The sequence below is a fragment of the Ornithodoros turicata genome, chromosome 1 (genome assembly GCF_037126465.1).
Source record: "Ornithodoros turicata isolate Travis chromosome 1, ASM3712646v1, whole genome shotgun sequence".
NCBI classification, from domain to species: Eukaryota; Metazoa; Arthropoda; class Arachnida; order Ixodida; family Argasidae; genus Ornithodoros; species Ornithodoros turicata.
Window position 1 is genome coordinate 154,113,664 of NC_088201.1, and position 22,354 is coordinate 154,136,017.

The 22,354-nt window shown below is 47.3% G+C and overlaps 14 non-coding genes across 14 annotated transcripts; all 14 read left to right on the plus strand.

Annotated features, from left to right (window-relative positions):
- The first annotated feature begins 1 nt into the window (after position 1).
- On the plus strand, positions 2 to 83 carry Trnas-uga (transfer RNA serine (anticodon UGA)). The gene has a single exon. It is a non-coding gene; the product is annotated as a tRNA-Ser (tRNA).
- Positions 84 to 211: 128 nt separating this feature from the next.
- On the plus strand, positions 212 to 293 carry Trnas-uga (transfer RNA serine (anticodon UGA)). The gene has a single exon. It is a non-coding gene; the product is annotated as a tRNA-Ser (tRNA).
- Positions 294 to 421: 128 nt separating this feature from the next.
- Trnas-uga (transfer RNA serine (anticodon UGA)) lies at positions 422 to 503 on the plus strand. Its single transcript has one exon. It is a non-coding gene; the product is annotated as a tRNA-Ser (tRNA).
- A 338-nt stretch (positions 504 to 841) lies between these two features.
- Positions 842 to 923, plus strand: Trnas-uga (transfer RNA serine (anticodon UGA)). Its single transcript has one exon. It is a non-coding gene; the product is annotated as a tRNA-Ser (tRNA).
- An 855-nt stretch (positions 924 to 1,778) lies between these two features.
- Positions 1,779 to 1,860, plus strand: Trnas-cga (transfer RNA serine (anticodon CGA)). Its single transcript has one exon. It is a non-coding gene; the product is annotated as a tRNA-Ser (tRNA).
- Positions 1,861 to 3,410: 1,550 nt separating this feature from the next.
- On the plus strand, positions 3,411 to 3,492 carry Trnas-aga (transfer RNA serine (anticodon AGA)). Its single transcript has one exon. It is a non-coding gene; the product is annotated as a tRNA-Ser (tRNA).
- A 127-nt stretch (positions 3,493 to 3,619) lies between these two features.
- Trnas-cga (transfer RNA serine (anticodon CGA)) lies at positions 3,620 to 3,701 on the plus strand. The gene has a single exon. It is a non-coding gene; the product is annotated as a tRNA-Ser (tRNA).
- A 127-nt stretch (positions 3,702 to 3,828) lies between these two features.
- Positions 3,829 to 3,910, plus strand: Trnas-aga (transfer RNA serine (anticodon AGA)). The gene has a single exon. It is a non-coding gene; the product is annotated as a tRNA-Ser (tRNA).
- Positions 3,911 to 4,037: 127 nt separating this feature from the next.
- On the plus strand, positions 4,038 to 4,119 carry Trnas-aga (transfer RNA serine (anticodon AGA)). Its single transcript has one exon. It is a non-coding gene; the product is annotated as a tRNA-Ser (tRNA).
- A 5,760-nt stretch (positions 4,120 to 9,879) lies between these two features.
- Positions 9,880 to 9,961, plus strand: Trnas-uga (transfer RNA serine (anticodon UGA)). Its single transcript has one exon. It is a non-coding gene; the product is annotated as a tRNA-Ser (tRNA).
- A 1,732-nt stretch (positions 9,962 to 11,693) lies between these two features.
- Trnas-uga (transfer RNA serine (anticodon UGA)) lies at positions 11,694 to 11,775 on the plus strand. The gene has a single exon. It is a non-coding gene; the product is annotated as a tRNA-Ser (tRNA).
- Positions 11,776 to 12,200: 425 nt separating this feature from the next.
- On the plus strand, positions 12,201 to 12,282 carry Trnas-uga (transfer RNA serine (anticodon UGA)). The gene has a single exon. It is a non-coding gene; the product is annotated as a tRNA-Ser (tRNA).
- Positions 12,283 to 12,410: 128 nt separating this feature from the next.
- On the plus strand, positions 12,411 to 12,492 carry Trnas-uga (transfer RNA serine (anticodon UGA)). Its single transcript has one exon. It is a non-coding gene; the product is annotated as a tRNA-Ser (tRNA).
- Positions 12,493 to 16,517: 4,025 nt separating this feature from the next.
- Positions 16,518 to 16,599, plus strand: Trnas-aga (transfer RNA serine (anticodon AGA)). The gene has a single exon. It is a non-coding gene; the product is annotated as a tRNA-Ser (tRNA).
- Positions 16,600 to 22,354: the final 5,755 nt, after the last annotated feature.

Genomic DNA, 22,354 nt, shown 5'->3' on the forward strand with positions numbered 1-22,354 from the left:
TGCGGTCGTGGCCGAGCGGTTAAGGCGATGGACTTGAAATCCATTGGGGTTCCCCCGCACAGGTTCGAATCCTGTCGGCCGCGTCAGAGTTGCGACGCTCATGATTGTTTAGCTGCTTTCGACTACTAACAGTTGAAAAGATACTTAGACCTTTGGCGTCCACCGCAGTTACACCACATCTGGAGAAAAACATTACATGGGCCAAACACATGCGGTCGTGGCCGAGTGGTTAAGGCGATGGACTTGAAATCCATTGGGGTTCCCCCGCACAGGTTCGAATCCTGTCGGCCGCGTCAGAGTTGCGACGCTCATGATTGTTTAGCTGCTTTCGACTACTAACAGTTGAAAAGATACTTAGACCTTTGGCGTCCACCGCAGTTACACCACATCTGGAGAAAAACATTACATGGGCCAAACACATGCGGTCGTGGCCGAGTGGTTAAGGCGATGGACTTGAAATCCATTGGGGTTCCCCCGCACAGGTTCGAATCCTGTCGGCCGCGTCAGAGTTGCGACGCTCATGATTGTTTAGCTGCTTTCGACTACTAACAGTTGAAAAGATACTTAGACCTTTGGCGTCCACCGCAGTTACACCACATCTGGAGAAAAACATTACATGGCCCAAACACATGCGGTTGTGGCCGAGTGGTTAAGGCGATGAACTTCAAATCGATTGGGGTTCACCCGCACAGGTTCGAAACCTATCGACCGCGTCGGAGTTGCGACGCTCATGATTGTTTTGCTGCTTTCAACTACAAACAGTTGAAAAGATACTTAGACCTTTGGCGTCCACCGCAGTTACACCACATCTGTAGAAAAACATTAAATGGGCCAAACACATGCGGTCGTGGCCGAGTGGTTAAGGCGATGGACTTGAAATCCATTGGGGTTCCCCCGCACAGGTTCGAATCCTGTCGACCGCGTTAGAGTTGAGACGCTCATGTCCTTTTTGTTGCTTTCTACTACACGCAGTTGAAAAAAATCTTAGTGCGATGGAGACCACCACAGTTAAACTATATCTGTAGAAAACACTAAAAAGACGAAAGGAGTGCGGTCGTGGCCGTGCGGTAGCTCATCTTCTCGGTGTACTCTTTCCCGTGCCCATCTACCGTCAAATCCCCTCCGGATGGCATGGCACGGATGTATTGTGCAGAGTCAGGAAGATGCCGGTCAAGCCCAACATCAAGTCATTTTTCTTTAAATTACACACGTCCACACTGCCCGTGAAAGCTTGGCTTCAACAGAAGGGATTCTATGTTCCGTGGTCCCTGAATTGCAGATTTCGCAATATGCCCGAGACTGTCGATCACCTTTTTCTTGACTGCACAGAAGCTTTATTCTTTTGGGATGACTTACAGTTCAAAGTCCTTAAGCGCCGTCTTTCGCTTAATCCTCACACTATCCGCTTCCTCCCATTACGCCCCGGTGAAAAAGTGAGATACGATATCGTTCTTCTTGTTGCCATGTGCTGTTTGTGGAAGCTTCGTATGGCTGATAGGAACGAAGAGCCCTTGTGTCCTCCTATGAAATATTTCAAAGCCGAACTACTGCAGGTAAAGTTAGCTTGTACTCAGCTGTGCCTGAGTGGTTAGATACAGTCTGCGAAAGGCTGAATGTTTTGTAGAAGTTGTGTTATTGGCGTGCCCGGTATAGAGGAGAAACACCGTATTCTCTTTCTGTGATTGTGTCGTATTGTGTATGGTATTGTGAGTTATTGAGTCGTACGTGACTCAGAGTAGTAAGCTCTGAAAAATAAAGGTGGAAAAGAAAAAAAAAGTGCGGTCGTGGCCGAGTGGTTAAGGCGATGGACTCGAAATCCATTGGGGTTCCCCCGCACAGGTTCGAATCCTGTCGACCGCGTCAGAGTTGAGACGCTCATGTCCGTTTTGTTGCTTTCTACTACACGCAGTTGAAAAAATACTTAGTGCGATGGAGACCACCACAGTTAAACTATATCTGTAGAAAACACTAAATAGACAAAAGGAGTGCGGTCGTGGCCAAATCCCTGATTTTGAGTACCTGTCTGGTCTTGTCTCCGTTGTCTCCAGGATGGTTGGTCTCCGGGACGATAGCCTTGAAACGAGGCTTGGTTCGATGGACCCGATGGTGCGTGCAGCGCTGATCGGTGGTCGACGCACAGTTCCTTGCAACAGAGGAGAAGGTCTTCCACCGTTGCCGGGCTCTTCACCTGCAGCTGCCTTTGCAAATCTCGAGACATTCCGTGTATCACCAACGGCACAATGGAAGAGTCAGGTAGATTGGGATCTGCCATCTGTAACAACTTCCTCTTCTCAAAGAAATACTCTAAGGGGCTTCCGGATTGATACTTCAAGGAAATAGACCGGTCCCACCTGCCGACAGCGTTTTCTTGAAAAGATACCAAAAAGCTCTCCCGCCATGATTTCCATGTATCTGTGGCATGGTCCATGATCCGGAGTTCGTACCATGACTTCGCCATCTTTGTGAGGAAAAGTCGAAGGTTCTTGATCTTGTCCTCCTCTTCGGACCACCGGTTCTTTTCACAGGCGTACTCGTAGAAATTGATCCACGCTTGGGGACTGGAGGAAGTTCCGTCAAACAAATCAGGTTTTACCAGTTCGAACCGCGGTCGTGGGGATATGGATTGGGTCATCACCTGAAGAAATTCTTGCTGCTGCCGTGTCTGCTGACTCTGCAGTAGTACCAGCTGGGCCATCATCTCTTGAATCCCTTTTGATGCCCCTGAGTCACCTGCGTCCTGGAAAGAATCCGTGTGTGCCCTCGGCAAAAAGCGAGCCTGGAACTCTGCTCTTTTGAAATTCATCTTAATGCTACCTCGCTTCAATAGGTCCTCTTGGCAGATCCATCAAGCAAGCGATCGGAAAACGATCGGAAGAAGGTTCCTTGAGTTCGACGAGGTGGCGACTATACTTACGGAAGTGGAGGCGGTCATAAATTCGAGACCACTGACATATACTTACAGTGAGTTCAACGAGCCAACCCCTTTGTCACCTGCGTTGTTTCTAACAGGCCGACGGCTGACAGCACTTCCGCCAGTGGAAAACCGAGGCACAGCGCATCTCACTGATGTATGGAAGACCCGACAGGAGATGTTACGAGAACTATGGCTTGCCTGGAGAAAAGAGTACCTCGGTGAACTTCGATCAGCGCATCTGACATCATCCCGACGTGGGAAAGAGTTCGAGGTTGGCGAGATAGTACTGGTGGGCAGCAAGAAGCCTCGACTGCTATGGAAGATGGGGCAAGTAGAGGCCATAAACCGAGGAAACGATGGCGGCGTTAGATCCTGCACAGTCAGGACTACAAAGGGCGTCATCAAAGGAATAGCAACGAGGAACCTGCCGGACGTTTCGACGTGACTCAGAGTAGTAAGCTCTGAAAAATAAAGGTGGAAAAGAAAAAAAAAAAGTGCGGTCGTGGCCGAGTGGTTAAGGCGATGGACTAGAAATCCATTGGGGTTCCCCCGCACAGGTTCGAATCCTGTCGACCGCGTCAGAGTTGAGACGCTCATGTCCGTTTTGTTGCTTTCTACTACACGCAATTGAAAAAATACTTAGTGCGATGGAGACCACCACAGTTAAACCATATCTGTAGAAAACACTAAATAGACGCAAGGAGTGCGGTCGTGGCCGAATGGTTAAGGCGATGGACTCGAAATCCATTGGGGTTCCACCGCACAGGTTCGAATCCTGTCGACCGCGTCAGAGTTGAGACGCTCATGTCCGTTTTGTTGCTTTCTACTACACGCAGTTGAAAAAATACTTAGTGCGATGGAGACCACCACAGTTAAACTATATCTGTAGAAAACACTAAATAAACGAAAGGAGTGCGGTCGTGGCCGAGTGGTTAAGGCGATGGACTAGAAATCCATTGGGGTTCCCCCGCACAGGTTCGAATCCTGTCGACCGCGTCAGAGTTGAGACGCTCATGTCCGTTTTGTTGCTTTCTACTACACGCAGTTGAAAAAATACTTAGTGCGATGGAGACCACCACAGTTAAACTATATCGGTAGAAAACACTAAATAGACGAAAGGAGTGCGGTCGTGGCCGAGTGGTTAAGGCGATAGACTAGAAATCCATTGGGGTTCCCCCGCACAGGTTCGAATCCTGTCGACCGCGTCAGAGTTGAGACGCTGATGTCCGTTTTGTTGCTTCCGGCTTTCAGCGAGAACGGTTGTGGGATGATGCGCTCCTCGGAGCAGGTTACACCAGCTAAGCCTAGCTGGCGAGAACAAGTTGTGAATGCGGCTACGCAGGAATACAAGATGATTCTACCGAAAATACCAATGGGAAACTTTATGATGGGTACAGTTGTTCTGCATTGTGATCCGGCGGGACGTCCCTATAAGGAAGAGGATGTGTGTGAAGCACTGAGGCAGTGGGTGGACAGTGATGACATCGTCTCGCTGGGTGTGTTTCAGATGAATCACGTGTGGCTTGTCACTCTGAAATCGGCGGCATCAAAACAACGACTTCGAAGCAAAAGTGAGATCAGCGTAAGAGGCAAGCGCTGCATTATTATTGATCCCAACGACCGCGAAGTGACTGTAAAGCTGCACTGGATCCCGTATCATGTGCCCGACGATCTCGTTCGTAACGAACTCAAAGCGTATGGGAAGGTCAACGATGTCATTAGGGAAAAAAATTGCGTGGTAATGAGAAGGTGGAAACTACCACAAGACAGGTTAAACTGTCGCTGGTTGACGGTGTGGCGGTGGACAATGTCCCCCATCTCATGATATTATGGGGATGCCGGGTTCTACTCTCGATTGCGGGCCGTACTGCTCTGTGTCTGCGTTGCAGGCAAAAGGGCCACATCAGAAAGCATTGTAAGGCACCATGTTGCGAAGATTGCAAGAGGTACGGCCATAAAACAGAAGATTGCGTAAAGTCGTATGCGCAAATTACTAGACCATCGACAGAACACGACACTTTAGAAAATACACTAGACGAGGCTGAAATGGACGACATCACAAAGAACGGGGAAGAAACTGTGCCTACCATGGAAACAGAAGAAAACAGCGCACCAAATTATTCCACCAGGCAAGGAGGAGCAGCAAAGGTCAACGGGTTCCGAAACGGACTCGCTTGTGGGGAAGAAGGAAGAGGCATCTGAGAGCGAACAGGATGATGATGTTCAGGATAACGTTGAAGGAACATGGAAATCGACATTAAGAAAGAAGCGGAAGTACACCCCGACTATCCCTGTAGATTCAAGGGACAGAGCCCAACAAACAGGACAGCAGTGATGGCCAGAGTCATTAAGGTTGCAGTTTTCATTATTTATTTTATGCCCCGGGTTACATTTGCGACACTGAATTGTTGTAGTTTGGTGACCTGGGAAAGAAAAAAAATGGCTGCTAGGAAAAGCACTGGAGGAAAACATCGATATTCTGTGCGTTCAAGAGACTAGGTTATCATCAGAAGAAGAAGAAGACGCTTTGACTCAGGTTTTCAAACAACATTACCAGGTATTCCACTCGAAAGCAATCGGAAATAGTGCAGGGACGGGGATTCTTATCAGACGAAGACCACATATTCGAGTGGTGCCAGATATCGGGAACGATTGTAGCGGACGCGTGGCCTTTGTAGATTGCCTGATGGGAAAGGAACTGTCACGTGTGCTTTCGGTGTATGCTCCGAACGTGGCCTCAGAAAGAAAAGACTTCTTTCAATCTTTATGTGAACTCATAGACGTCCCTGGGAGTATTTTTATGGCTGGAGACTTCAATTGCGTGCTAGAACCAAAGGACTGCACGTATTCCACCTTCAGATGTGATCCAAGTGTACGTCAGCTTAAGTGGTTACTGAGAGAAGCCGACCTTGTGGATGCACAAAAAACGGCAAAACATGAAGAATGCCGGTTCACTCACTGACAGGGCAATTCCCACGCGCGGCTTGACCGAATATATATCCCAGGGGAAATGTCGATACCTCGTGTCAAATACAAAGTGAAACCAGTTGCTTATTCAGACCATACACTGGTTAAGGCAACGATAAATGTAGGGCCTCCGCAGAAAAGGACTGACAGCGGCAGTGCAGTATGGAAACTGAATGAAAGTACCAGTCGACCCCCGCTTATCCGGACTTCATTTATCCGGATCCCGCGGTATCCGGACAAAAGACGCGGGAACGGATTTTCCTCCATGTATTTTGTTCTCGTTTATCCGGACTTCAGCTTCCGGACTCGGACAAGAATTCAAGGGAACGAAAGTCGAAAATTCTTGTAATCCAGCTTCAGTTATCCGGACTACCGTGAGTAAGAGGAGACGCTGACCCCACTTCGTCACCCTTTTCACCTGTTTCGGGGTTATTCCCGTCACACGTCAGGGACCTACATTCCTCCGTAGGGGAGACAACCGTACACGATGACCCCCTTTTCTATTGGTGTGCGTTGGGGCACGTTGACCAATCGAGTCATTTGGAAATATCTCAAGGAACTGTCCGGTTCTAGAGGGGAAAACTCCAACACGAGGGCCTGCTGCTTACGGCCCGTTGAGCTGCGATTCCTGATGCAGAGGCTCACTGCGACTGCCGTAGATGATGCTGCGGTTTCTGACTACGTTGACGTTGATAAGGATGATGACGCGTGTGCAGCTATGACTGATGACGGTGTGATTGCTGCTGTTGCCTCCTATCATGTGCAGCAAGACGGTGCCGATGACGCCGGTGAGAAACAAGGCTCGAACATTGACACTTTGCGACCGCACTGACATTCTTCGAACAGCGCAAGAGCGTGTCTCAACTCTATGCAATTAGCAAAAGTTTGCAGGAATCGAGTGCCTACACTACTATGTAACAGCTGTCATTGACGAGATTTCTGTGTTTTAATTCAACCTTGCTCTGTAGGTCGTCTCTATTCGGTCGTTTCATTTATCCGGATGCCCCGGTATCCGGACGATTTCGCCGGGAACGGCACCGTCCGGATAAACGGGGGTCGACTGTATTCTGGACAATGATGATTTTATCAAAAGGTTAAATCAGACCGCATCACTCTATTGGTCAAGGAATACGCCGGATGCATGTACGTGGGAGAATTTCAAAGAAATCGTTAAAACAGAAGCGATATATTTCACACGAGAGGTCGTTAATCAAAGGAAACAAGAAAAGGACGCATTAAGAGAGACATTGGTCGTTCTCGTTAAAGAAGAAGAGAATGATCCCGGAAGATTCATTCAAGATATCAAGCAGTGTAGAGACCAACTAAGGGAATTTTACAAAAACGAGTATAAAGGGGCCCTCATCCGAGGCCGAATTCAAGCAATGGAAAGAGACGAGGAACCTTCGAAAATTTTCAAGTTGATCGAGCGAGAAAGGAAGAAAGAGAAGATGACAGCAAGAGTCAAGATAAACGGTGAAATTGTTGAAGAGCAAAAAGACATGGAAAGGGTGTTCGTTGACGCATACAAACAACTTTTTGGCAGAAAAGAAACGGCGCAACGTGGGACATGCAGCAAATATCTGCGAAGCGTTCCGAAAGTTACACCAGCAGCGCGAGAAAGGGAGAACGCCTCCATAACAATAGCAGAAATAGAAAGGCAAATTAGAAAACTTCCCAATAATAAATCTCCGGGACCGGACGAAATAGGGACGCCGTTCTACAAGAGATTTGCGTCGGAACTCAGTCCAATACTGCAACAGGTTTTTGAAGACGTGAAGAAGAGAGGCCTACTTCCACCAACCATGAGAAGATCACTAACAGTTCTGATACCCAAAAACGCAATGGTGGGTTCGGAGCCGTCAGATGTGGGAAACTACCGACCAATTTCTCTTCTCTGTACAGACTACAAGATTTTAGGCAAGATACTCGCCGTACGGTTAAGCAGAGTGCTTCAAGATGTTATCGGGGAGCACCAAGTGTATGGTGTAAAAGGAAGGAGGATATCGTCCCACTTGCACGTCATGAGGTGCATGGTGGAAACAGCGCAAGTCCTCGGCAGTCCCCTTGCTGTTTTTCAACTCGATTTAAGTAAAGCGTTCGATCGAGTTAGTCACCGTTATCTGCTTGCTTTGTTAGAAGAATGCAATGTAGGAGAATACCTCCTCAGCTGGCTCAAGATTTGCTACAGGGAGATCACCACTGAACTACTCGTCAACGGAGTACTGACAGACAGAATAAAAATCCAGTCATCCGTCCGACAAGGGTGCCCTCTTTCACCGGTATTATTCGCGCTGTATTTGGAACCTCTCTGCAGAAATATTATACAAGACAAAAGACTAACTGGTTTTAATGTGCATTCAAGCAATGTGAAGGTCTTGGCCTATGCCGACGATGTTGCGTTAGTAGCCTCCTCCCGACCGGACCTCAGTATGATGCTTGAACATGTAACGTTGTTTACGGAGATGTCGGGGGCCCAACTGAACATTAAGAAGTCATCGGGAACATGGCTTGGACTGTGGACAGAGACGCCCAGTAAATACTTGGGGGCGGAATGGGGCGAAAGGCTGACCAAATACTTGGGAATCAACATGGAGGTTGAGAACAAGATGGAGGACCGGTGGTCTAATGTGGTACAAGGGCTAAATGGGAAGTTACAAGTGTGGCGTGGAAGAACTCTCACTATCCTGAATCGAACAATGGTCTGCAACACTGTTCTTTACCCGGCTGTATTATACAGAGCACAAATGATGCCACTCCACTCTCAGACGATACAGAGAATTCATAGGATCTTTGCGACTTTTGTATGGGGCTCAACAATGGAACGTATGCGCCGCACGAACCTGCACTTGCCTGTTAAAAGAGGAGGCTTCGGCCTTATCAATGTCATGGTTAAAACCCTTGTTCACCGATTTTTGCTATTCCGCGACGAAAATAACGCACACGTAAGAGAGGCGATACAGACATTAGGAACATCTTATCTCGCGCCATGGGTTGTCTCGACAGCACAACAGAGGAAGAAAACAGCGGAGCTAAGCTGCTACAAAGAGATAGCTGATGCAGTGAATTTTTTCACTGGGAAGTACTCCTGGGATTACCTTATGACGGTTAAAAGGAAGAAATTGTACTGGAACACGGTTAACAGCATCTTCCCTACACCACTCTATAGAATAAATGAGCATATGGAAGAAAATGCGGTTCTACTTAAAGTGAGGAAAATGCCAGTGAGCACAGCTTCGAAGAATTTTTATACCAAGTTTTATACAGAAACGCTTCCAGTGAACCTGTGGTTGAAAAAAAAAGAAATTCCACGTCCCACAGGGAAGCCAGTGTGTGATGCGCAATGAGGAAGAGACATTGGCACATGTATTTCAGGAGTGCAAAATATCGTACTTCTTCTGGGGGGACCTCGGTGATGCATTAGGAAGGACAATGAGACCAGACTGGATGCAACTTAAAACTTTGAGTGGTGACTGCATGGCGAATGAGTCTGAACAAATCATAGTTTTGTTAAGTCTACAGGCAATCTGGTACACACGAACAGCAGTATCTGAGAGAGACCTTCAGATTGCCGATGCATGGGATAGGTTCTACTTCCAGCTACAGAAAGTACAAGAAGTTTTGACCGAGTACCCAGGCAGGGAACAACAAGGCTGGAAAAACGCGATTAACCAAGTGGAGCAATATCAACGTGTGCGAGCAAAGAGAGAAGAAAGAAGGAAAGTAAGGAAAAGCAAACAAACAAGTACTGTCCTACTAACGCACGACAAGAGGAGAGCTCTCGTGGGCTGTTGAAAAGGGAAAAAAATGCTGGCATGATGCTGTCTGAAGTACTTCCAGAGTTTAACTATCGTTCACAGTTCACAAAGGTAAGTGATATGGCTTTGAAGAAACCTGCATTGTAAATGTACCGTAGAGGGCACCCACGAGGATGTCTGGACAAGAAAGTCCATGGCGTTTTTGTATATATGTAAATAAGTAAAGAAATAAAATGAAAAAAAAAGGTCGTGGCCGAGTGGTTAAGGCGATGGACTTGAAATCCATTGGGGTTCCCCCGCACAGGTTCGAATCCTGTCGGCCGCGTCAGAGTGGCGACGCTCATGATTGTTTAGCTGCTTTCGACTACTAACAGTTGAAAAGATACTTAGACCTTTGGCGTCCACCGCAGTTACACCACATCTGGAGAAAAACATTACATGGGGCAAACGCATGCGGTTGTGGCCGAGTGGTTAAGGCGATGAACTTCAAATCGATTGGGGTTCCCCCGCACAGGTTCGAAACCTATCGACCGCGTCGGAGTTGCGACGCTCATGATTGTTTTGCTGCTTTCGACTACAAACAGTTGAAAAGATACTTAGACCTTTGGCGTCCACCGCAGTTACACCACATCTTTAGAAAAACATTAAATGGGCCAAACACATGCCGAGTGGTTAAGGCGATGGACTTGAAATCCATTGGGGTTCCCCCGCACAGGTTCGAATCCTGTCGGCCGCGTCAGAGTTGCGACGATCATGATTGTTTAGCTGCTTTCGACTACTAACAGTTGAAAAGATACATAAGAAAAACATTACATGGGCCAAACACATTTGGTGGCGAAAATGGTATACATTTTGCAAGTACTTCAGTGTTCCCGTAAAATCGTACATGCATGCCATCGCGTGTTTGCCACCACGATATGGTGCTCAACATTTGAAAGAATGCGCCGAGAAAACCTTTTCAAGAAAGTCAAGGATGGAGGTTTAGGTCTACAGCACTTGTTTGTAAAGCAGCTAATTATGAGACACTGGTTTTATAGGCAGTCTGTGCACCCCCTATTAGACGCCGTGAAGAGAGCAGTAGCCTACAACTATATGCCTGATATATATGTTGGCTTCCACGAGCAAGGCTTGCAGTTGACAGGGTTTTATCAGGAGGTCGTGGACTGCGTCAACTTTCTAAAAGTCAGGTTTACCCCAGATTACCTCTTTTCGGTTTCAAAGAAAGTGTTGGCAGCCCATTTGATAGATACCTTGTTTCCCGTGCCAATTTACAGGCAAATTCCGTCTGAGTGGCCTGGAGCCGAAGTTTTACACAGGGTCAAACGCATGCACATAAAGCCGAATATGAAAACATTTTTTTTCAAGCTTCATACATCAACGCTCTCTGTGAAAGCATGGTTGGAACAGAAAGGCATATATGTTTCATGGTCTGCCAACTGCAGGTTTTGCAAAGTTCCTGAAACCGTTGACCACATCTTTCTTGATTGTACGGAAGCACAGTTTTTTTGGGACGACATACAGATTAAACTACTGAATAAACGCCTCTCTATGAACCCACATACAATCAGATTCCTACCTTTACATCCGAATGAAGATATACGCTACGATATTATCATGCTGATAGCTATGTATTGCTTGTGGAAGCTGCGTATGGCAGACAGAAATGAAGAGCCATTGGCGTGGCCCATGCAGTATTTTAAAGTAGAAATAACGCAGCTGAAGCTATGCTGCATGCAGCATTTGGAAGCACCACCGTGGTTAGAGCATCTGTGTGAATCGCTGTCCTCTATGTAAATTATTACTCTCTGTGTGTGACGTGTTTAACATGTGCGTTGTGTACCATGAATTTTTTTCGATCCTTTGTGTATGTAAATTTTTACTCTCTGTATGTGACCTGTGTAACCTGTGTGTTGTGTACAATGTATTTTTTTGTATCCTGTGTATTTGGATGCTACGGTGTGCATCATTCATTCGTCATACATCACTCATTAGCACTGTACAGTCATAGCTTCTTTTAATGTTTGTAAATAAACGTGAGTACCTGGTGGAAAAAAAAAGCAGTCGTGGCCGAGTGGTTAAGGCGATGGACTTGAAATCCATTGGGGTTCCCCCGCGCAGGTTCGAATCCTGTCGGCCGCGTCAGAGTTGCGACGCTCATGATTGTTTAGCTGCTTTCGACTACTAACAGTTGAAAAGATACTCAGACCTTTGGCGTCCACCGCAGTTACACCACATCTGGAGAAAAACATTACATGGGCCAAGCACATGCGGTTGTGGCCGAGTGGTTAAGGCGATGAACTTCAAATCGATTGGGGTTCCCTCGCACAGGTTCGGAACCTATCGACCGCGTCGGAGTTGCGACGCTCATGATTGTTTTGCTGCTTTCGACCACAAACAGTTGAAAAGATACTTAGACCTTTGGCGTCCACCGCAGTTACACCACATCTTTAGAAAAACATTAAATGGGCCAAACACATGCGGTCGTGTAAATATTGTTATTCATTCACTCATGTCATTCTTGTACGGAGCGCCATGAACCATAATAAACGGTTAAAAAAAAACATGCGGTCGTGGCCGAGTGGTTAAGGCGATGGACTTGAAATCCATTGGGGTTCCCCCGCACAGGTTCGAATCCTGTCGGCCGCGTCAGAGTTGCGACGATCATGATTGTTTTGCTGCTTTCGACTACAAACACTTGAAAAGATACTTAGACCTTTGGCGTCCACCGCAGTTACACCACATCTGTAGAAAAACATTAAATGGGCCAAACACATGCGGTCGTGGCCGAGCGGTTAAGGCGATGGACTTGAAATCCATTAGGGTTCCCCCGCACAGGTTCGAATCCTATCGACCGCGTCGGAGTTGCGACGCTCATGATTTGCTGCTTTCGACTACAAACAGTTTAAAAGATACTTAGCCCTTTGGTGTCCGCCGCAGTTACACCACATCTGTAGAAAAACATTAAATGAGCCAAGCACCTGCGGTCGTGGCCGAGTGGGACCATGAAACGATATTTGACAAGCCCATAAACTTTTTAATTAGTTCCCCTGTAATAAAACATTCACTCTGTGAAGTATGAAGTTGAAAATCGTACAAATAGTGAAAATATTCTATATTTCCCACAGGCGTGAACGGTGGCTGCTACGGCCCGCCTCCGAGGCGAACTGGCCGTGACATCGTACACAGAACATGTTGCCGATTCGCGGGCGGGCTTTTGCGAGCAAAGTGCAAAATTTTCAAACAAGCTTGCATACTTCATCATGAAATATGTTTTAATTTCACTTGGAGATAAGACTGTAACTAACCGTTTACACAGAATCCTATGAGAAATGTAATATAGCCGTTGACTGTCAGCATGGTTACCGGAGCACGTTTTCCCCTTTGAACTTCTTCTTCGTCGGAACATACCTTCGTCGGTGACATTTTACGAGGTGCTGCGTACCGAACGATCCATAGACGCTGTGTGTGTCGCATAACCTCTTCCTCCATTGCTGATAATTTGCCTTTCGCCATATTTTAAGTGATTTCGACGGGAGATATACAACGCCGTTGTTGTCCAAACCGAAACCATGCACCCAAGTGGTCCGGCGGGGTGCGTCTTCCTCGTCGTTCACAGTTGGCTGAGAGGATTGGATGGCGATGACGTAAGCCCACTTCGAAGGCATATATCCAGCGGTCACGCCCTGTTATTTTTGTCTGACAACTGCGCCCCCGTTGTACTGAATACAGTTAAAAGTCGATGTGTGTACGATAGTGATGGATCATGCGAACGGTTTCCTGCAGAGTACTCGGAATTCTCGAAAATCATTTCATGGTCCCTTTAAGGCGATGGACTTGAAATCCATTGGGGTTCCCCAACACAGGTTCGAATCCTATCGACCGCGTCGGAGTTGCGACGCTCGTAATTGTTTTGCTGCTTTCGACTACAAACAGTGGAAAAGATACTCACCGCCGTATTCTTGAACGAGCCTCGACTCGAAACTCGACTCGAGCTGCTCCTCGAGGCCGGTTGTGCGCTTCATAAATCAACCTTGACTCGAAACGCTCCTCGAGTGGAGGAATTCCTCCGTGCATTCCTCGAAAATCTCGAGGTAGCATCGGTGCTACCTCGAGAACGCTCCTCAATGCGAGTTTGGCTGGTGTCATGGCGGAAGACAGGTCGTTCGCTACGTCCATCGACTGCGTTTTGTGCCACGGTGGTCTTTAACTGGGTGCTGACTACATTACCACTGAGCGACAACGTTCAATAAGGGGCCATCAAACTCCTTTTGACCATTTTGATGATCAGGAGTTCCTCATATGGTATACGGTACCGCTTCATGAAGACAACCGTACGAAGCCTTTTGGATATATTGCCGCTGGAGGAAAATGTGTGCAATCGTGGGCTGCCTCTACCTCCTGTGCTACAGCTGCCCGTCGACATGTGATTTTATGGCGTTAGGACTTTTCGAACTGCCACGGGAGACATTATGAATGTGTCAGAAACGACGGTGTGCCGAGTTGTGGACAAAATCCCATACCTTCTCGCAAGCACACGTTTCAAGACAAGGTGTAATAAATTTTTCTTCTGTCGCGCTATTTAGCACAAAGAAGGTGTGTTTGAAGGATGTTTTCACGCAAAAAGTGGTGCAAAAAAAGAAAGTGGATTGACTGGACATCTAAAAAAAATAAGCACCTGAACTGCCTCCTCAATGTTTTTGCGTAATCTTTATACTGTATCAAGCTGGCCCAACCCCTGCTCCAGCTATCACCGAAACGGCTCAACAAATCTTCCATTCATGTTTTTTTTTTTCTCGTTCTTTTTTTTTTGCAGTCGAAAACAAACCGGCAAAGCGTCCATCTTTCGTCTCAAACGGTCGCGAGAGTTCTGTCGCATCCCTCCCCCTTTTTTTAGGCTATTTGGGAGATGTCGCAATTGTGTCACCCCAGGTCATAGTCATGATTTTTTTTTTGTAATTGTTGTTGCAATAGTACGAATTCCGTTTGTTGGGTGGGATAACAGGCTCCACCGTTTAGGCAGAGCGCGAATGAGGGCCATAAAAGTTCGTACGACGTGCTCGCGGTGACTCCCCAAGAATGGTCTCCCCGATTCTTTGCTCGGGATGTTGTTGTAAAATCTGTTTTGTTTGTTTGATTGTTTATAGCTACCCTCAAGGCGTTGGGTAAACGTACCCATCCGCTAACAAACAGTCATTCACGCCACATATTGTAACGTAATTGAACAGTGACAAGCAGTGACATCATCTTTCATATCATTTGATACGAGGTGACCATGCCATTGAGCTAGCTGCTGCCGTTGTGGTTGTAATTGCCAGACCAGAAAACTAGGAAACCTATCAGTCTGTTTCCCTGTTCGAAACACCTGCACCCTTCTTCAAACACTTGCAGACCTTTGTGTTTGCATTTGTAATGCACGTTGGTCGAAATAAAGTAAAGAATTACATTTATTTTTCATGCCATAAGTGTGTTTTAAGCACGATAATTAACATTTTCGAGTGGTCCCGAAAGACAGCTGGGGACGAGACAGCTTTATTCGAGGAACGGGAAAACAAAGTGTTGTTGGTGTCATAAACGAGATTGAACAATACTGCAAGTTATCGGGTGCTAGCCTCAACAAATCTGTCGGAATGTGGGTAGGTCAATGGGGGACAACCCCCGAAGTATTTCAAGGCATCAAGTGGCAGTGCGCACCAGGGAACTACTTAGGTGTCCCACTACAGGGGGGCAGAAGAATCAGTGGCACATGGACGAAACTTTGTGGGAAAGTGAGAACGCATGCTAACATATGGAAAGCACGGGAGCTTTCCATCTTCCAAAGAGCAGAAGTGTGCAACACGTTCTTGGTCGCCAGGGTTGTATTCTGGCTGCAAGTGCTACACTGCATGCGAAGCAATATACAACATTTTCATCGTGTGTTCGCTACGCTTATCTGGAAGTCGAGCTTCGAGGCAATGCGAAGAGATAATCTCTTCAGATCGGTCCGTAAAGGGGGCGTTGGCCTCCTACATTTGTTTGTGATGAAACTAAGTATGAGACTGTTCTTTTTTCGAAAATGCAATCATCCGGTGATTAGAACCATGCTACAGAACATTGGTCATGTCTATCTTCCTGATATTGTGGTGTCGAGTGTAGGTCGAATGTTTACTGTACCCCCCTTCTATGTGGAAGTAATCCAGAGCATGCGATTTTTACTGGCAATGTTTTCACGTGAATACATCTTCAATGTGTCCAAATCTAGGCTGAAGGCTGATCTTGTAGACGCGCTTTTTCCTGTGCCACTTAACCGAGATATTCCGGAAGACTCAACAGGATCTGATATCCTGTGCAGAGTCAAAAAAATGCCCATCAAAGCCAGAATCAAAACATTTTTCTTCAAGCTGCACACAAATACTTTGCCAGTAAAGACGTGGTTAGCGGCTAAAGGGATATTTGTGCCCTGGTCTACTAACTGTAGATATTGTAACGAGGCTGAAACGATTGAACACGTGTTTATACATTGTACCGAGGCGCAGTTTTTATGGGATGACTTAAGCAGGGCTGTTGATAAGCGAATCCATCTCAATCCGCATACCATAAGATATTTGCCACTTGCTGACAAGCATGGACCCAGGTATGATATATTGTGTGTGTTGGCAATGTTCAGCTTATGGAAAGTTGTAATAGCTGGTAGGAACGAAGAACATAGGAAGCCGCCAATGGTGTATTTAGCGGAGGAATTGCTGCAAACACAGCTGTTTGCTGAGCACGCAGGTGACGTGCCCGAGTGGCTGCAACTCTTCCGTTCTAAAGTGGCTCCGAGACGGGGTTCACTCTTTTAACTGTTTTAATACTGTTTGACGTGTATATACTGTGTTCAATAAAGAATACCTGAACAAAAAAAAGTGGTCGTGGCAGAGTGGTTAAGGCGATGAACTAGAAATCCATTGGGGTTCCCCCGCAAGGGTTCGAATCCTGTCGACCACGTCTGAGTTAGGACGCTCATGATTGTTTTGCTGCTTTCGACTACAAACAGTTGAAAAGATACTTAGCCCTTTGGCGTCCACCGCAGTTACACCACATGTGTAGCACGTCAGCAGCCGCGACGTGACAGCGACGGGACTGCGATAGATTTCACTTTATTCGCGCAAGCGTATCGGCAAGAACACACCTCCAGCCGAATGAGACTAACTGAATTACTAACAAAGCAGGCAATCGAAGCGGTGGGCGAATTAGTGATCATATTGATGCTTCGACCACTTGGAAGCGTGACCGGTACTTTGCGTTGAGTTTATACTCACTGCCGCCACACTAAAGAACAACAGTAACAATAATCATGATAAGGAATGCGATAGAAAACACAGACACGGAATGAACAGGGTTGAACTGGCAACTGAGGTTCATTTGCTAAATTGACCGACTCAGGTAGGTCATGCGAGACAAAGGCGGGTGTGAGCGGGGACAGGTTGACTGTTTTAATGGATTAAGAGTGCATACCAGCTCACCGTCCCCATGTATCCTCTATGAGGAGCAATTTATGCCGTTTCTCTAAATGCAGCCGACAGATATTAACACTGGCGGTCTCATTGGAAAGAGGAAGCCGAGATGGGTCGGTTCTTAACTCCGGAACTCCCAAGTTTGCTTTATTTATTTAGTTATTTATTTGACAATGATCCCGTAAAAATAAAAAATCCTGTATTTCAATACGTACTTTTCCATTTCTACTGCCAGCAGGGAAGAACCGTTGGTCAGAACCGACCCCAAAAAATATTAAAAACTGTTACTATAGGAAATGGTAGACACCACAATTACATGACTACGACTTTCATCTTTCAGGCAAAAATATTTGTTTGTTTGTTTATTTTTTACAACAAACATAGCGAGGAAGCTACAGGCTAAAGGTAGGATAGGTACCTTACGTAAAAACTACTTAAAGGTCCTCTAACGCAACCACTAAACGCCGTTGGGACCATGTCGCCATCTAGTGTTGCATAGGGAAAGCTGTACTTGGCAGTATCCTTCTGCGGAATGCGCCTTGCACAGGCGCACTCTGGACTGGAGGTGTCTGGTTCCTGCATCCTCTATCTCACTCCCCGTTACTTTCATAGGCCTGTTCCACTAAAGTTTCGCTCGGCGAACTCAGCGCCAATCAGGCCCGTGTTGTACAGCTGCCGTAGTAGTGGGTCGTGTGGGTCGTATTTCGCGCCGTTCCGCTGGACTGCGACGGCATCTGTACCAAAGAAAAAGCTGGGTACACAAGACTGTTATATTGTAAACTGTTCTCACAATAAAAAAGATGAAAGTCACTGAAAAGGTTAGCCAGCTATAGGACTCGAACCCACATCTTCTGGATTATCGGTCCAGGGCTCTACGAATTGAGCTAAGCTAAAGTCGTAACGTTTCCCTGCAAACCATACCATAACGGCAGGCGAGAAGCGTGGGTGCCAACAGCATATCCCGCTTTACCCTGTTTTTTTTAATGCATTCATGTGATTCCATGGTGCGCGAACTGTCGTCACTTTCGTTCACGTAGCATGAAACAGCTGCAGAATACCTACTTTTTTCAATTGTTCCAGCTTTTGAGGTGTAACTGGCGGAATGCACCTTACGAGAGGCTTGTGAGACCCCAAACGTTGAGTCATTACGTGGCAAGGAACAGAGGCGTAGTCGCGCATTGTGTTGCTGGAGGGTAACGATTCAGGAATTATGAGGGTGACTAGAAATCAGAATGCTACGTTTTTGTGTGATTCATTCACTCACGCTGCCATTTATCTGTATGCTGTCGCAGGAACTTGCTCAATTTAGTTTGTGCTGTGACGCTTGACGCTATGGGCATTGGGCGTGCCGAGAGGGGGCTAGGGGGTTGTCCCCTCCCGGCGGGGTTCCAAGGTCGCTTGTGAAAATTGTGGCACTTTAGACATTGGTCGTCATGATTATTCTCTGATGTCATAATATGAACCTCTGAACACCGGCACAGTTTGCAGTGCCCTCGCTTTGCCCCCCCCCCCCCCCCTTGGAAAAAAATCCCGGGAGCGCCCATGCTGTGAACTGAGTCGAAAGCCCCAAGCGCCAGAGGCGTTTGTATTTACGTGTGAATGCACGTGCAGTATGTAGAGAGGTGCGCTACACTCTAACGGAATACGGATTTACGACTTTCCAAAGTGCTTTTTATCGATCACGCGTTCAAGGGCACGTTGTAGCTGCACTGTCTTTCTTTTACCAGATGTATTTCCCCTTGATTAGTGTCACGTCACCCTCAATTTCTTCATCTAACTCGTGGACGTGCTCAACTGGCGCCTCTCCTTTCCGTGAGTTCGAGTCCCTAAACAATTTACTCAATGATTTTATTTCCAGAAACCGCAGCACAGACGCAACATGATTCTGAAACTCATCTGTTTGCGCGGGTAATGGTACGCTACCGAGTTGCGCGCTTTCGGCATTATCTGGCGCTGAAGGACATCGTTCGGAGAGCCCCCAAACGTCGTGCAACTGGCCTATGGCCCACTGACTTACGACATGGCCTTGGAGACCAGCACAAAAGGTTGCTTAGCCGCTCGTAAAGGGATTATCCTCTGAGCCTGCATAGTCGTGGCCCATGTACACTGACACCAATAACCCTCTTCGGTTTTTTAATCGCTCTCTCTCTCTCTGTGCACGGTGCGTAAAGGAAGTGAGATGAATTTATGAGCTTCACATGAAACGTCGATAATGCCGGTTCGAGTTTGCTCCGACTCAGACAACCGTCACAAAAATAAGTTCGCCATTTCTGTAGACATCGGGTGTACTTCCTGTATTCGCGTTTTGCGCGACGTGTAGGTAGCGCATCTAACCTCCAGTAGTATATGATCAGCTCAAGAAGCCGGCAACTCACACAGTGATCTGGACGCCATTAATTAGCAATTAGAGCAATTTGGAACCCCCACAGTAATTAGGATTATTCAGGGAGTCATTACACTAATTAGTGAGCATCTAAGACGTGTCCAGACCACTGTGTGAGTTTCCGGGTACTTGAGCCGATAAAAAATAAAAAATGGGTAGAAAATAAAATAAAAAGATAGAAATAGAGTGGAGAGAAATAATTTATTTGAAAATCAACAATGCCGTGGCGAAGAAACCGCTCCGGGGTGACCAGCGCTTGTTGGCGTCGGGTAGTTGCAGAGATTGACGACAGGTGGCCACCTGGTTGCAATGCATCACATCAGATGGCGCCACCATCATAGCTCCATGCGAGAAAGACAGAGAACAACAAAATACTAGCGGCAGGTAAAATTGCAACACTGCTCAACAAGTCTAGGCATGCGGGGGAAAAGGCCTAACCGCTACTGTGGAGAAAACAGTACTCATCGAGGGAGAAGGCAACCGGCTAGGCCTAACCACAGCGTCAACGCACACCAACACTGCTCAACAAGTCTAGGCATGCGAGAGAAAAGGCCTAACCACAGCGTCACCGCTCAAAGCTACGCCCCTAACACAGGGCGGGAACCACTAGCCACAAGACGCTAAACTTGCGTCAACAGGCTTGGTGTGGGACACCGCTAAGTAAGTCTAAACATGTGCATACAGGGTATGGCAAACAGGTGAGAAAAGGCTTAACACGAGCACAGCAAAACAACGTGCAAACATCGAGCACAGTAAATCACTCAGCTTTTTCCCCTGCGGCGACGGTGCGTCAGATCCTGACGACGGACCAAGGCTCAACTGAAGCGGCGCGAGAACTGCGGAGCGACCGAGCGTACGTCTGCACTCCAGGAGAGCCAGAGAGGAAGTGACTGGGGCGCCTCCCTGCGAGCGCTACGCATGCGCGCGCGCCCCTAGCGCCCTCTGCGCCGCTCCTTCCACTGCGCGCGCGCTCCTAGCGCTCTCTGCGCCGCCTGCCCGCCCGCGAGTGGTTTTGGTTTCACCCTCCGCTCCTTCCACTGCGCGCGCTCCTACGGCGGCTGGTGGCTTCTTCGTTTTGGTTTCGCTCTCGTTTTTTTGCGCGTGTTTATCTGTATAAAGGCAGCGCGCACTGCGCTTGCGTCATCAATACGTGAAGATGTTCAGCTACCACTCGTTACAAAATTGTTCGTGCACACATGCTTCTTGAGAAGATATGGAGAATGAATGTTTCAAGAATGAAAGTCCCCGCAACGAGCTCGTCATCACTGCTTTTCGCTACGTGATAGACATGGTAGGCTTTGGCAATATAGGAGAGATCTCGCCGGGGCCGCTGCAGGAGATGGTGCGTCGGATCTACGCCCGTTACAAGAACGTCTGTATACGGACCCCTGGGACCGATGAGCGAATAAGTGAGCTTGGCCAACACAGAATTCAACTACATCGCTTCTCCTTCTCGCTCGTGCCATTGCTCATATTAAGTACGCCCTGCAGAAGCAGCAACATTTGCAAGCAGTCTACATCGCAAACTTTGTCATTGATTTATTGAAATACCATTTGGTTATCAACATGAAACGCATTAAACAGTCTGAATAACTTTGACGAGACTCTGTGTTTTCTTTCACTGAGACATCTTTATTGAACACAAACGAGGGAGTTGGACGATGGATGCCTGCACCCTCCCTAACTTGTCTGAGCTCACAAACAGAACATTACGAGATGATCAGACGTGCCAGAAAAGGGGAATCTTTATTGTGGTGTCGTCATTGCGCAGGTCACGGTACCAGCACGATGACAGAATTGTCATTCTTTCTATACACCCATTCCGTTACCACACTGCCATGACGACCCGTGCTTCTCCTGTCTGAGGGCGAAAGAGAAAGAGAGAGAGAAGCATATCTGGGCTGGAACTTTTATTCTCGATTATATGCGCGTGCCCGAAGGGCTTGCTCTTTGTTCCACGGTCACTCGATGCCTGACGATGCCATTGGGCTTTCTTCCGGCACAAATGCTGCACAAAGAAAGAGAACTATCGTAATCACGCGTCAAATCACCATCACAGCCTACTGTATTTGCAGCTTCCGTAAGGGAAGGAATGTACGGCATCCACTAGATAGCGCTTGTCGTCGTAGGGGACCAAGCTCTTTTTGAGTCTCAAAATAACTAACCCACGTCCGAATCATGAGGAATCTTGAGAAAATCGATCTCGCTCCACCTCAAAGGATCGACCCAATCAAAGTCCCCTGCCGGGAGATGGAAAGTCATCGTGTACGGGTAGAAACTGTTCACGTCGAAGTACTGGTCTTTTCTTGCTGGGGGTCGTAATCGTCGCACCCCTCGTGATTAGCCCGACAGTATCTGTGGAAGCTGCTACAAATGCCTCCCCTGATTCCCTTCTCGATCGTTTCGTACATCTCGCGATCGCTTATGAGCTCGAGTTTGACTTTGGTGAGCTTCAGAGCGTTGCTCCACGAGTAACTGGCGAGGGACGTGGTGCTTAAGATATCTATCTCATCCGTCTCTAGCACAATCTTTCTGAAATACAGTACGACGTCGCACAGCTGACAGGTGTCGAGCGTGACGTAGACACGCGTGCAATCTCCTAGGTCCTTGCATTTGAACAATTCGAAAATCTCAAGGGTGTACTGATAGTCCTCGCCCGTGATCTCTTGGTCGTTCAGGTCACTTTTGAAAGCTTCTTTTTGTGGTAGCGTGGGTAAATTGTAGGCTTCGAAACAGTCGACGAAGGTGTACGGGTAAATTGTCTTCTTGAGAAGCCGACGGAAACGGTCTCCAAACATTTGACAGGAGCAATGAAACGCGCTCTCACCACCGCTGGCGAGCAGTGTTTCTACCAGGTTACACA